A 16,049-nucleotide genomic window follows, 5' to 3' on the forward strand; every position below is an offset into this window, starting at 1 on the left:
AGCCGTTAGTAGGCCCTAACCACCTTTTTTTTTTTTAAAACCACATAATGAGAGCCGGAAGGTTGAAGCTCAGCTTTATTTAGTTGAGGACAACACCAGGGAGGGGCAGAAGCCGTTAGTAGGCCCTAACCACCATTTTTTTTTTTTAAAACCACATAATGAGAGCCGGAAGGTAGAAGCTCAGCTTTATTTAGTTGAGGACAACACCAGGGAGGGGCAGAAGCCGTTAGTAGGCCCTAACCACCTTTTTTTTTTTTAAAACCACATAATGAGAGCCGGAAGGTTGAAGCTCAGCTTTATTTAGTTGAGGACAACACCAGGGAGGGGCAGAAGCCGTTAGTAGGCCCTAACCACCATTTTTTTTTTTAAAACCACATAATGAGAGCCGGAAGGTTGAAGCTCAGCTTTATTTAGTTGAGGACAACACCAGGGAGGGGCAGAAGCCGTTAGTAGGCCCTAACCACCTTTTTTTTTTTTAAAACCACATAATGAGAGCCGGAAGGTTGAAGCTCAGCTTTATTTAGTTGAGGACAACACCAGGGAGGGGCAGAAGCCGTTAGTAGGCCCTAACCACCTTTTTTTTTTTTAAAACCACATAATGAGAGCCGGAAGGTTGAAGCTCAGCTTTATTTAGTTGAGGACAACACCAGGGAGGGGCAGAAGCCGTTAGTAGGCCCTAACCACCTTTTTTTTTTTTAAAACCACATAATGAGAGCCGGAAGGTTGAAGCTCAGCTTTATTTAGTTGAGGACAACACCAGGGAGGGGCAGAAGCCGTTAGTAGGCCCTAACCACCTTTTTTTTTTTTAAAACCACATAATGAGAGCCGGAAGGTTGAAGCTCAGCTTTATTTAGTTGAGGACAACACCAGGGAGGGGCAGAAGCCGTTAGTAGGCCCTAACCACCTTTTTTTTTTTAAAACCACATAATGAGAGCCGGAAGGTTGAAGCTCAGCTTTATTTAGTTGAGGACAACACCAGGGAGGGGCAGAAGCCGTTAGTAGGCCCTAACCACCTTTTTTTTTTTTAAAACCACATAATGAGAGCCGGAAGGTTGAAGCTCAGCTTTATTTAGTTGAGGACAACACCAGGGAGGGGCAGAAGCCGTTAGTAGGCCCTAACCACCATTTTTTTTTTTAAAACCACATAATGAGAGCCGGAAGGTTGAAGCTCAGCTTTATTTAGTTGAGGACAACACCAGGGAGGGGCAGAAGCCGTTAGTAGGCCCTAACCACCTTTTTTTTTTTTAAAACCACATAATGAGAGCCGGAAGGTTGAAGCTCAGCTTTATTTAGTTGAGGACAACACCAGGGAGGGGCACACAGACAGACTCCTTTAGTAGGCCTGAAAAGCCTATTGCATTTTTCAAAATGGTAATTTGGAGCAGAAGGTTGAAGCTCAGCTTTATTTAGTTGAGGGCAACACCAGGGAGGGGCAGAAGCCGTTAGTAGGCCCTAACCAAAGTTGAAGGCCAAATGCAGTTTAATTTCTGATACTATAGGCCGAAAGCCAGAAGGTGGAAGTTCCGATTTAGACAGTGGAGCACAATTTGAATTAGGGACTGCAGACAGACTTAGTAGGCTGTCCCCTGTGGACCATGCATCCACCACATTAACCCATTGCGCCGTAATGGACACGTAATCTTCCGTGGCCATGCCTACAGGTCCATGCGTCTGTTGTCAGGTGCACCTTTGTACTCACAGATTGCCAGAGTGCATGGACAATGCGGTCTTCTACATGCTGGTGGAGGGTTGGGATGGCTTTTCTCGCAAAAGAAGTGTCGACTGGTTAGCTTGTAGCGTGGTACAGCGTAGTCCATCATGGCCTTATTAATAGTAAATAAAATATATAACTAGGCTCTATGAACTTTTAAATAGGTTCCAGGGGTACACGGGCAGCATTGGTGTGGTCAGTGGAGGAGTATTGCAAGTAGGGGCTGCAGACAGGCTATCAAAGGCCTAAAATAACAAACAGTAGGCAGTCATGGCAGTTTTACATCGGTTACATGGATACACAGGCAGGCACTCCAGGCAGCATTGTGGTCAGTGGAGGAGTATTGCAAGTAGGGGCCGCAGACAGGCTATCAAAGGCCTAAAATAACAAACAATAGGCTCATTGCAGTTTTACAGCGGTTACATGGATAGACGGGCAGGCAGCTTGGTGGTGGTGAGTGGAGGAGTATTTAAAGTAGGGACCGCAGACAGGCTTCAAAGGCCTAACATAAGAAAATGGGCTGGCTGTAGGCACTTTATAATTGGTTCCAGGGGTACACGGGCAGCAGTGGTCTGGTCAGTGGAGGAGTATTTAAAGTAGGGACCGCAGACAGGCTTCAAAGGCCTAACATAAGAAAATGGGCTGGCTGTAGGCACTTTATAATTGGTTCCAGGGGTACACGGGCAGCAGTGGTCTGGTCAGTGGAGGAGTATTTAAAGTAGGGACCGCAGACAGGCTATCAAAGGCCTAACATAACAAACAATAGGCTCATGATGGCAGTTTCACAGCGGTTACATGGATACACGGGCAGGCAGCTTGGTGGTGAGTGGAGGAGTATTTAAAGTAGGGACCGCAGACAGGCTATCAAAGGCCTAAAATAACAAACAATAGGCTCATGGCAGTTTCACAGCGGTTACATGGATACACGGGCAGGCAGCTTGGTGGTGGTGAGTGGAGGAGTATTTAAAGTAGGGACCGCAGACAGGCTTCAAAGGCCTAACATAAGAAAATGGGCTGGCTGTAGGCACTTTATAATTGGTTCCAGGGGTACACGGGCAGCAGTGGTCTGGTCAGTGGAGGAGTATTTAAAGTAGGGACCGCAGACAGGCTTCAAAGGCCTAACATAAGAAAATGGGCTGGCTGTAGGCACTTTATAATTGGTTCCAGGGGTACACGGGCAGCAGTGGTCTGGTCAGTGGAGGAGTATTTAAAGTAGGGACCGCAGACAGGCTATCAAAGGCCTAACATAACAAACAATAGGCTCATGGCAGTTTCACAGCGGTTACATGGATACACGGGCAGGCAGCTTGGTGGTGAGTGGAGGAGTATTTAAAGTAGGGACCGCACACAGGCTATCAAAGGCCTAAAATAACAAACAATAGGCTCATGGCAGTTTCACAGCGGTTACATGGATACACGGGCAGGCAGCTTGGTGGTGAGTGGAGGAGTATTTAAAGTAGGGACCGCACACAGGCTATCAAAGGCCTAAAATAACAAACAATAGGCTCATGGCAGTTTCACAGCGGTTACATGGATACACGGGCAGGCAGCTTGGTGGTGGTGAGTGGAGGAGTATTTAAAGTAGGGACCGCAGACAGGCTTCAAAGGCCTAACATAAGAAAATGGGCTGGCTGTAGGCACTTTATAATTGGTTCCAGGGGTACACGGGCAGCAGTGGTCTGGTCAGTGGAGGAGTATTTAAAGTAGGGACCGCAGACAGGCTATCAAAGGCCTAACATAACAAACAATAGGCTCATGATGGCAGTTTCACAGCGGTTACATGGATACACGGGCAGGCAGCTTGGTGGTGAGTGGAGGAGTATTTAAAGTAGGGACCGCAGACAGGCTATCAAAGGCCTAACATAAGAAAATGGGCTGGCTGTAGGCACTTTATAATTGGTTCCAGGGGTACACGGGCAGCAGTGGTCTGGTCAGTGGAGGAGTATTTAAAGTAGGGACCGCAGACAGGCTATCAAAGGCCTAACATAACAAACAATAGGCTCATGATGGCAGTTTCACAGCGGTTACATGGATACACGGGCAGGCAGCTTGGTGGTGAGTGGAGGAGTATTTAAAGTAGGGACCGCAGACAGGCTATCAAAGGCCTAAAATAACAAACAATAGGCTCATGGCAGTTTCACAGCGGTTACATGGATACACGGGCAGGCAGCTTGGTGGTGGTGAGTGGAGGAGTATTTAAAGTAGGGACCGCAGACAGGCTTCAAAGGCCTAACATAAGAAAATGGGCTGGCTGTAGGCACTTTATAATTGGTTCCAGGGGTACACGGGCAGCAGTGGTCTGGTCAGTGGAGGAGTATTTAAAGTAGGGACCGCAGACAGGCTTCAAAGGCCTAACATAAGAAAATGGGCTGGCTGTAGGCACTTTATAATTGGTTCCAGGGGTACACGGGCAGCAGTGGTCTGGTCAGTGGAGGAGTATTTAAAGTAGGGACCGCAGACAGGCTATCAAAGGCCTAACATAACAAACAATAGGCTCATGGCAGTTTCACAGCGGTTACATGGATACACGGGCAGGCAGCTTGGTGGTGAGTGGAGGAGTATTTAAAGTAGGGACCGCACACAGGCTATCAAAGGCCTAAAATAACAAACAATAGGCTCATGGCAGTTTCACAGCGGTTACATGGATACACGGGCAGGCAGCTTGGTGGTGAGTGGAGGAGTATTTAAAGTAGGGACCGCACACAGGCTATCAAAGGCCTAAAATAACAAACAATAGGCTCATGGCAGTTTCACAGCGGTTACATGGATACACGGGCAGGCAGCTTGGTGGTGGTGAGTGGAGGAGTATTTAAAGTAGGGACCGCAGACAGGCTTCAAAGGCCTAACATAAGAAAATGGGCTGGCTGTAGGCACTTTATAATTGGTTCCAGGGGTACACGGGCAGCAGTGGTCTGGTCAGTGGAGGAGTATTTAAAGTAGGGACCGCAGACAGGCTATCAAAGGCCTAACATAACAAACAATAGGCTCATGATGGCAGTTTCACAGCGGTTACATGGATAGACGGGCAGGCAGCTTGGTGGTGGTGAGTGGAGGAGTATTTAAAGTAGGGACCGCAGACAGGCTTCAAAGGCCTAACATAAGAAAATGGGCTGGCTGTAGGCACTTTATAATTGGTTCCAGGGGTACACGGGCAGCAGTGGTCTGGTCAGTGGAGGAGTATTTAAAGTAGGGACCGCAGACAGGCTTCAAAGGCCTAACATAAGAAAATGGGCTGGCTGTAGGCACTTTATAATTGGTTCCAGGGGTACACGGGCAGCAGTGGTCTGGTCAGTGGAGGAGTATTTAAAGTAGGGACCGCAGACAGGCTATCAAAGGCCTAACATAACAAACAATAGGCTCATGATGGCAGTTTCACAGCGGTTACATGGATACACGGGCAGGCAGCTTGGTGGTGAGTGGAGGAGTATTTAAAGTAGGGACCGCAGACAGGCTATCAAAGGCCTAAAATAACAAACAATAGGCTCATGGCAGTTTCACAGCGGTTACATGGATACACGGGCAGGCAGCTTGGTGGTGGTGAGTGGAGGAGTATTTAAAGTAGGGACCGCAGACAGGCTTCAAAGGCCTAACATAAGAAAATGGGCTGGCTGTAGGCACTTTATAATTGGTTCCAGGGGTACACGGGCAGCAGTGGTCTGGTCAGTGGAGGAGTATTTAAAGTAGGGACCGCAGACAGGCTTCAAAGGCCTAACATAAGAAAATGGGCTGGCTGTAGGCACTTTATAATTGGTTCCAGGGGTACACGGGCAGCAGTGGTCTGGTCAGTGGAGGAGTATTTAAAGTAGGGACCGCAGACAGGCTATCAAAGGCCTAACATAACAAACAATAGGCTCATGGCAGTTTCACAGCGGTTACATGGATACACGGGCAGGCAGCTTGGTGGTGAGTGGAGGAGTATTTAAAGTAGGGACCGCACACAGGCTATCAAAGGCCTAAAATAACAAACAATAGGCTCATGGCAGTTTCACAGCGGTTACATGGATACACGGGCAGGCAGCTTGGTGGTGAGTGGAGGAGTATTTAAAGTAGGGACCGCACACAGGCTATCAAAGGCCTAAAATAACAAACAATAGGCTCATGGCAGTTTCACAGCGGTTACATGGATACACGGGCAGGCAGCTTGGTGGTGGTGAGTGGAGGAGTATTTAAAGTAGGGACCGCAGACAGGCTTCAAAGGCCTAACATAAGAAAATGGGCTGGCTGTAGGCACTTTATAATTGGTTCCAGGGGTACACGGGCAGCAGTGGTCTGGTCAGTGGAGGAGTATTTAAAGTAGGGACCGCAGACAGGCTATCAAAGGCCTAACATAACAAACAATAGGCTCATGATGGCAGTTTCACAGCGGTTACATGGATACACGGGCAGGCAGCTTGGTGGTGAGTGGAGGAGTATTTAAAGTAGGGACCGCAGACAGGCTATCAAAGGCCTAACATAAGAAAATGGGCTGGCTGTAGGCACTTTATAATTGGTTCCAGGGGTACACGGGCAGCAGTGGTCTGGTCAGTGGAGGAGTATTTAAAGTAGGGACCGCAGACAGGCTATCAAAGGCCTAACATAACAAACAATAGGCTCATGATGGCAGTTTCACAGCGGTTACATGGATACACGGGCAGGCAGCTTGGTGGTGAGTGGAGGAGTATTTAAAGTAGGGACCGCAGACAGGCTATCAAAGGCCTAAAATAACAAACAATAGGCTCATGGCAGTTTCACAGCGGTTACATGGATACACGGGCAGGCAGCTTGGTGGTGGTGAGTGGAGGAGTATTTAAAGTAGGGACCGCAGACAGGCTTCAAAGGCCTAACATAAGAAAATGGGCTGGCTGTAGGCACTTTATAATTGGTTCCAGGGGTACACGGGCAGCAGTGGTCTGGTCAGTGGAGGAGTATTTAAAGTAGGGACCGCAGACAGGCTTCAAAGGCCTAACATAAGAAAATGGGCTGGCTGTAGGCACTTTATAATTGGTTCCAGGGGTACACGGGCAGCAGTGGTCTGGTCAGTGGAGGAGTATTTAAAGTAGGGACCGCAGACAGGCTATCAAAGGCCTAACATAACAAACAATAGGCTCATGGCAGTTTCACAGCGGTTACATGGATACACGGGCAGGCAGCTTGGTGGTGAGTGGAGGAGTATTTAAAGTAGGGACCGCACACAGGCTATCAAAGGCCTAAAATAACAAACAATAGGCTCATGGCAGTTTCACAGCGGTTACATGGATACACGGGCAGGCAGCTTGGTGGTGAGTGGAGGAGTATTTAAAGTAGGGACCGCACACAGGCTATCAAAGGCCTAAAATAACAAACAATAGGCTCATGGCAGTTTCACAGCGGTTACATGGATACACGGGCAGGCAGCTTGGTGGTGGTGAGTGGAGGAGTATTTAAAGTAGGGACCGCAGACAGGCTTCAAAGGCCTAACATAAGAAAATGGGCTGGCTGTAGGCACTTTATAATTGGTTCCAGGGGTACACGGGCAGCAGTGGTCTGGTCAGTGGAGGAGTATTTAAAGTAGGGACCGCAGACAGGCTATCAAAGGCCTAACATAACAAACAATAGGCTCCTGATGGCAGTTTCACAGCGGTTACATGGATACACGGGCAGGCAGCTTGGTGGTGAGTGGAGGAGTATTTAAAGTAGGGACCGCAGACAGGCTTCAAAGGCCTAACATAAGAAAATGGGCTGGCTGTAGGCACTTTATAATTGGTTCCAGGGGTACACGGGCAGCAGTGGTCTGGTCAGTGGAGGAGTATTTAAAGTAGGGACCGCAGACAGGCTTCAAAGGCCTAACATAAGAAAATGGGCTGGCTGTAGGCACTTTATAATTGGTTCCAGGGGTACACGGGCAGCAGTGGTCTGGTCAGTGGAGGAGTATTTAAAGTAGGGACCGCAGACAGGCTATCAAAGGCCTAACATAACAAACAATAGGCTCATGGCAGTTTCACAGCGGTTACATGGATACACGGGCAGGCAGCTTGGTGGTCAGTGGAGGAGTATTTAAAGTAGGGACCGCAGACAGGCTATCAAAGGCCTAAAATAACAAACAATAGGCTCATGGCAGTTTTACAGCGGTTACATGGATACACAGGCAGCTTGGTGGTGAGTGGAGGAGTAGTGCAAGGAGTGTCTGTCCCAGTACTCCCAAAATATAAATAGATGTTAATGTCTCGCAAAACAACCAAAACAAAAAAAAAAGGTGGCATACTTAGGTACAGGGGTGGGCTCATCTACTGAGTTTCTGACATTGTAATTTGGCAGTAACTATTTAATGGTGCCAATATAGGACACAGACACAGACTACTTTAAGTTGCATCATAGATGTCTACAAATTTGTATTGTCAGTGCCAGACATTGAATGATGTCAGCGAATAGACTAAAGATTGGTGGAGCTGTGCGACATAATTTTGCACGTGGTAGAGCACATTTTGAGCTGGGGTAGGGGGGAACTCTCTTGAGGCCGGCGGGACCGCCCCAGGGCCCCTCATGTTACAACGGTGTGTCTGACGTTGGGTGCGCACCACCACCGCCAGAGACACTACATTGTACTATGAGGGACCCAGTAGCAATGCCGTCAACCAAAAGCGAGCACACCCACCTCTTCAGACAAACAGCAGTCTCACGGGTGCTTGCGCCAAGTCGCGATACCACGGCCCCGTGTGGGGAGTTTTGCCATTTAGGGAGGTGTAAACATGTCGTATGCTGTACAATCAGCTGCAGCAAATTAGACATTAGAAAAGTAATTCACAGGCAAGAGCTTTTCATAGGAAAGCTAGGTGTCGGCCGGGCAAGGTGGGGCAAAAGATTTCGAAATCCAGTTGTGGTTCATTTTAATGAATGTTAGATCGTCAACATTTTGGGTAGCCAGACGAGTCCTTTTTTCGGTTAATATTGAACCTGCAGCACTGAATACTCTTTCTGATAGGACACTTGCTGCCGGGCAAGCAAGCTCCTGCAATGCATATTCTGCCAATTCTGGCCAGGTGTCTAATTTGGAGGCCCAGTAATCAAATGGGAATGACGGTTGAGGGAGAACATCGATAAGGGATGAAAAATAGTTAGTAACCATACTGGACAAATGTTGTCTCCTGTCACTTTCAATTGATGCAGCAGTACCTGTCCTGTCTGCGGTCATAGCAAAATCACTCCACAACCTGGTCAGAAAACCCCTCTGTCCAACGCCACTTCTGATGTGTGCACCCCTAACACTCCTAGTCTGCTGCCCCCTGGAGCTTGTGTGAGAACGATCACGTGCGCTGTGTGCTGGGAATGCCTGAAGCAAACGGTCAACAAGAGTTGATTGTTTGGTTGCTAATATTAGTTCCAAGTTCTCATGTGGCATAATATTTTGCAATTTGCCTTTATAGCGTGGATCAAGGAGGCAGGCCAACCAGTAATCGTCATCGTTCATCATTTTCGTAATGCGTGTGTCCCTTTTTAGGATACGTAAGGCATAATCCGCCATGTGGGCCAAAGTTCCAGTTGTCAAATCTCCGGTTGTGATTGGTTGAGGGGCAGTTGCAGGCAAATCTACGTCACTTGTGTCCCTCAAAAAACCAGAACCCGGCCGTGACACGCAACCAATTTCCTGTGCCCCCGTGAAAGTTTCCGCATTAAAAATATACTCATCCCCATCATCCTCCTCGTCCTCCACCTCCTCTTCGCCCGCTACCTCGTCCTGTACACTGCCCTGACCAGACAATGGCTGACTGTCATCAAGGCTTCCCTCTTCCTCTGGTGCAGACGCCTGCTCCTTTATGTGCGTCAAACTTTGCATCAGCAGACGCATTAGGGGGATGCTCATGCTTATTACGGCGTTGTCTGCACTAACCAGCCGTGTGCATTCCTCAAAACACTGAAGGACTTGACACATGTCTTGTATCTTCGACCACTGCACACCTGACAACTCCATGTCTGCCATCCTACTGCCTGCCCGTGTATCCTCCCACAAATAAATAACAGCACGCCTCTGTTCGCACAGTCTCTGAAGCATGTGCAGTGTTGAGTTCCACCTTGTTGCAACGTCTATGATTAGGCGATGCTGGGGAAGGTTCAAAGACCGCTGATAGGTCTGCATACGGCTGGCGTGTACAGGCGAACGTCGGATATGTGAGCAAAGTGCACGCACTTTGAGGAGCAGGTCGGAGAACCCAGGATAAGTTTTCAATAAGCACTGCACCACCAGGTTTAAGGTGTGAGCCAGGCAAGGAATGTGTTTCAGTTGGGAAAGGGAGATGGCAGCCATGAAATTCCTTCCGTTATCACTCACTACCTTGCCTGCCTCAAGATCTACTGTGCCCAGCCACGACTGCGTTTCTTGTTGCAAGAACTCGGACAGAACTTCCGCGGTGTGTCTGTTGTCGCCCAAACACTTCATAGCCAATACAGCCTGCTGACGCTTGGCAGTAGCTGGCCCATAATGGGACAACTGGTGTGCAACAGTGTCATCTGCCGATGGAGTGGTTGGCCGACTGCGTTCTGTGGAAGAGCTGTAGCTTCTGCAGGAGGACGAGGAGGAGGAGGAGGGGGTGCGAACGCCTACAGCCAACTGTTTCCTAGACCGTGGGCTAGGCACAACTGTCCCTAAATTGATGTCGCCTGTGGACCCTGCATCCACCACATTCACCCAGTGTGCCGTGATGGACACATAACGTCCCTGGCCATGCCTACTGGTCCATGCATCTGTAGTCAGGTGCACCTTTGTACTCACAGATTGCCTAAGTGCATGGACGATGCGCTGTTTAACATGCTGGTGCAGGGCTGGGATGGCTTTTCTGGAAAAAAAGTGTCGACTAGGTAGCTCGTATCGTGGTTCAGCGTACTCCATCAGGGCTTTAAAAGCTTCGCTTTCAACTAAACGGTAGGGCATCATCTCTAACGAGATTAGTCTAGCTATGTGGGCGTTAAAACCCTGTGTACGCGGATGCGAGGATAAGTACTTCCTTTTTCTAACCAGAGTCTCATGTAGGGTGAGCTGGACTGGAGAGCAGGAGATCGTGGAACTTTCGGGTGTGCCGGTGTACATGGCAGACTGAGAGACGGTTGGAGACGGTATTGTTTCCGCCGGTGCCCTAGATGCAATATTTCCTCCTACTAAACTGGTGATTCCCTGACCCTGACTGCTTTTGGCTGGCAAAGAAACCTGCACAGATACTGCCGGTGGTGCGGAAAATGGTGGCCTTACAGTGACGGAAGGGATGTTGCGTTGCTGACTAGCTTCATTGGCCGAGGGTGCTACAACCTTAAGGGACGTTTGGTAGTTAGTCCAGGCTTGAAAATGCATGGTGGTTAAGTGTCTATGCATGCAACTAGTATTTAGACTTTTCAGATTCTGACCTCTGCTTAAGCTAGTTGAACATTTTTGACAGATGACTTTGCGCTGATCAGTTGGATGTTGTTTAAAAAAATGCCAGACTGCACTCTTCCTAGACTCGGATCCCTTTTCAGGGATTGCAGACTGAGCTTTAACCGGATGGCCACGCTGTCCTCCAACAGGTTTTGGCTTTGACACGCGTTTTGGGCCAGATACGGGCCCGGCAGATGGAACCTGTTGCGATGTTGATGCCTGCTGCGGCCCCTCCTCCACCTCCGCTTCTGAACTACTGCCGCCTGCACCCTGTTCCCCCAATGGCTGCCAATCGGGGTCAATAACTGGGTCATCTATTACCTCCTCTTCGAGCTCGTGTGCAACTTCGTCTGTGTCACTGTGTCGGTCGGTGGTATAGCGTTCGTGGCGGGGCAACATAGTCTCATCAGGGTCTGATTGTGGATCTGTACCCTGAGAGGGCAATGTGGTGGTCTGAGTCAAAGGAGCAGCATAGTACTCTGGCTGTGGCTGTGCATCAGTGCACTCCATGTCAGAATCTACTTGTAATGGGCATGGCCTGTTAAATGTTTCACTTTCTAAGCCAGGGACGGTATGTGTAAAGAGCTCCATGGAGTGACCCGTTGTGTCGCCTGCTGCATCCTTCTCTCTTGTTGTAGTTTTTGCTGAGGAGGACAAGGAAGCGACTTGTCCCTGACCGTGAACATCCACAAGCGACGCGCTGCTTTTACATTTACCAGTTTCGGAAGAGGAGGCAAAAGAGCTAGAGGCTGAGTCTGCAATGTAAGCCAAAACTTGCTGTTGCTGCTCAGCCTTTAAAAGCGGTTTTCCTACTCCCAGAAAAGAGAGCGTTCGAGGCCTTGTGTAGCCTGACGACGAAACTGGCTCCACAGCTCCAGACTTAGGTGGAATATTTTTATCCCCACGACCACCTGATGCTCCACTACCACTACCATCATTACCAGCTGACAATGAACGCCCACGACGACCTCTTGCACCAGACTTCCTCATTGTTTAAAAATCGTAACCAAACTAACTTTATTTGTTGCTGTCAAACAACTTACACGGTGAGCTATAACTTCAGTATGATTTCAATATCCCTTAACAGGTTGGTGAGACCACAAGGAAAATCAGGCACAATGTTACACACTCTGTTTTCTGTGACACCAAATCACAGAGATGACACACACGCAGGACTGTCACTCAAGCACTAATGTCAATATTAATCTCCCACCTAATTTATTTTTTTTTTTTTCTCTGTGAGACTTTAGAAACCAAATAATATTTAAAAAAAAAACAAAAAAACAAGGCTTTCTATGGCCCACTGAATGAGAGATGGCACGCACAGGAGTGGCACACAAGCCCTGACTGAGGCCAATATTTTTCTCCCACTGATTGATGTAGTGTTTTTGTGTTGAGGTTGATTTTAAAACACAAATGAAGGAAAAAAATAAAAAGGCTTTCTATGGCCCACAATTAGAGAGAGAGGTGGCACACCCAGGAGTCAAGACTGGCACACAAGCTGAAATGGCAATATTACTCTCCCACTGTTTTTTTATGTATTTTTTTTTTATTTTCAGGGAGACTTTAGAAACCAAATAATATTTAAAAAAAAAAAAAAAAACAAGGCTTTCTATGGCCCACTGAATGAGAGGGACAGAGGTGGCACACCCAGGAGTCAAGACTGGCACACAAGCTGAAATGGCAATATTACTCTCCCACTGTTTTTTTATGTATTTTTTTTTTTTATTTTCAGGGAGACTTTAGAAACCAAATAATATTAAAAAAACCAAAAAATAAATAGGCTTTCTATGGCCCACTGAATGAAAGGGAGAGAGGTGGCACACCCAGGAGTCAAGACTGGCACACAAGCTGAAAGGGCAATATTACTCTCCCACTGTTTTTTTATGTATTTTTTTTTTTTATTTTCAGGGAGACTTTAGAAACCAAATAATATTAAAAAAACCAAAAAATAAATAGGCTTTCTATGGCCCACAATTAGAGAGAGAGGTGGCACACCCAGGAGTCAAGACTGGCACACAAGCTGAAATGGCAATATTACTCTCCCACTGTTTTTTTATGTTTTTTTTTTTTATTTTCAGGGAGACTTTAGAAACCAAATAATATTAAAAAAAAAACAAAAAAACAAGGCTTTCTATGGCCCACTGAATGAGAGGGAGAGAGGTGGCACACCCAGGAGTCAAGACTGGCACACAAGCTGAAATGGCAATATTACTCTCCCACTGTTTTTTTATGTATTTTTTTTTTTTATTTTCAGGGAGACTTTAGAAACCAAATAATATTAAAAAAACCAAAAAATAAATAGGCTTTCTATGGCCCACTGAATGAAAGGGAGAGAGGTGGCACACCCAGGAGTCAAGACTGGCACACAAGCTGAAAGGGCAATATTACTCTCCCACTGTTTTTTTATGTTTTTTTTTTTTTTTCAGGGAGACTTTAGAAACCAAATAATATTAAAAAAAAAAAAAAAAAAAAAAATAGGCTTGCTATAGCCCACTGAATGAGAGATAGCACACACAGCAGTGGCACACAAGCCCTGACTGAGGCCAATATTTTTCTCCCACTGATTGATGTAGTGTTTTTGTGTTGAGGTAGATTTTAGAACACAAATCACGGAAAAAATAAATAGGCTTTCTATGGCCCACTGAATGAAAGGGAGAGAGGTGGCACACCCAGGAGTCAAGACTGGCACACAAGCTGAAAGGGCAATATTACTCTCCCACTGTTTTTTTATGTATTTTTTGTTTTTTCAGGGAGACTTTAGAAACCCAATAATATTTAAAAAAAAAAATAAATAGGCTTTCTATGGCCCACTGAATGAGAGGGAGAGAGGTGGCACACCCAGGAGTCAAGACTGGCACACAAGCTGAAAGGGCAATATTATTCTCCCACTGTTTTTTTAGGTTTTTTTTTTTTTTTCAGGGAGAATTAGAAACCAAATAATATTAAAAAAAAAAAAAAAAAATAGGCTTGCTATAGCCCACTGAATGAGAGATAGCACACACAGCAGTGGCACACAAGCCCTGACTGAGGCCAATATTTTTCTCCCACTGATTGATGTACTGTTTTTGTGTTGAGGTAGATTTTAGAACACAAATCACGGAAAAAATAAATAGGCTTTCTATGGCCCACTCAGTGAGAGATGGCACACACAGGGATGGCACTGTAGCAGAAATGCCAATCTTAATCTCCCACAAAAAAAAAAAACAAAAAAAAAAAAAAAACTGTCCTACAATTACTATCTCCCTGCAGTAATGTAAGCCAGGTATGGCAGGCAGCAATAGGAGTGGACTGATGCACAAATTAAATAAAAAGTGTGGAAAAACAGAAAAGATAGCTGTGCAGAAAGGAAGGAACAAGAGGATATGTGCTTTGAAAAAAGCAGTTGGTTTCCACAGTGGCGTACACACAGCAATACAGCTATCACGGAGCCTTCTAGGGCAGCCCAATGAGCTACAGCGCTGAGGGGAAAAAAAAAAAAAATAGCTTCCACAGTCCCTGCACACCGAAGGTGGTGTTGGACAGTGGAAATCGCTGCAGCACAAGCGGTTTGGTGGTTAGTGGACCCTGCCTAACGCTCTCCCTGCTTCTGATGAAGCGGCAGCAACCTGTCCCTAAGCTCAGATCAGCAGCAGTAAGATGGCGGTCGGCGGGAACGCCCCTTTATAGCCCCTGTGACGCCGCAGACAGCAAGCCAATCACTGCAATGCCCTTCTCTAAGATGGTGGGGACCAGGATCTATGTCATCACGCTGCCCACACTCTGCGTTCACCTTCATTGGCTGAGAAATGGCGCTTTTCGCGTCATTGAAACGCGACTTTGGCGCGAAAGTCGCGTACCGCATGGCCGACAAGCACAGGGGTCGGATCGGGTTTCATGAGACGCCGACTTAGCCAAAAGTCGGCGACTTTTGAAAATGATCGACCCGTTTCGCTCAACCCTAGTCATCATCCCTGTCATATCAACAGGTAATTTTAAGCTTATGCAGCACCAAAGGGATGCAGTGGAGGACCAAGTAAGTGAGCTCTGGGACTAGGGATAGGTGAAAAATTTGGTGAATCATTTTTTTTTTTTAGTTCCCTGCTGGCTCTAAAAAGAGTCAAGTTAAGATAGTGAACAGGCTGTTATATATCATGGTGCCAACTAATTGAGTTGTAAAAAATTCTTGTTCCATCTAATGCCAATACGTTGTGAAATAAATCTAAATTGTCTCAAAATGATTTGTTTATCTATATTACTTATTTCTGGAGGAATAAACCAAGAATAGTAAATGATAGAAATATTACAACAATATTAAATGCATGCTGTCAATTGGTATTTTTTTAAGTCTCAAATGTCACTGTTTATTACATTTTTTGGCTGCACAGTATAGTATAATGTTCTTATTATTGAAAATGGTTTGAAAGTTCAATTAATGCTTATTTGAAGGAAACTAATTTATCCATTCTGCAGTAACAAGTTTTAGTTTATTATAACCAAGAAACAAAATTGAGCTTTTAAATTAAAATTGTGGTAATATCCAGGATCAGTAACTAACATATATTCAGAACAACATAAGATAAATATACACTGACTGAACTTTTTTATTTTTTATTTTGTTAATCATATGTTACTTAGCATTGTTAGTAGCTATTCTATTACATCATCTATTTAGTCTATTGAGTCTTCAATATTCTATCATCTTATTATGGCCAATCAAAAAACACCAACTCAGCTATGATTATGTAATCCTAATTACAGTTGCATCACATACTTTTATAAATGCTTTATGTGTAAGGTTTAGGATTTATTAGCTTAGTGTCTTAAGTTTGATCTGTCATATGACCCTCTTCAAATTGAAAAAAATAAAGTTGGATCCAAAATAGCCGACTTCAAAATGGCCGCCACGGTCACCACCCATCTTTGAAAGTTTTCCCCCTCCCACATACTAATGTGCCACAAAAAGGAAGTTGATATCACAAACCGTTCACATTTTATTTA

The sequence above is a fragment of the Ranitomeya variabilis genome, chromosome 6, assembly GCF_051348905.1.
Source record: "Ranitomeya variabilis isolate aRanVar5 chromosome 6, aRanVar5.hap1, whole genome shotgun sequence".
NCBI classification, from domain to species: Eukaryota; Metazoa; Chordata; class Amphibia; order Anura; family Dendrobatidae; genus Ranitomeya; species Ranitomeya variabilis.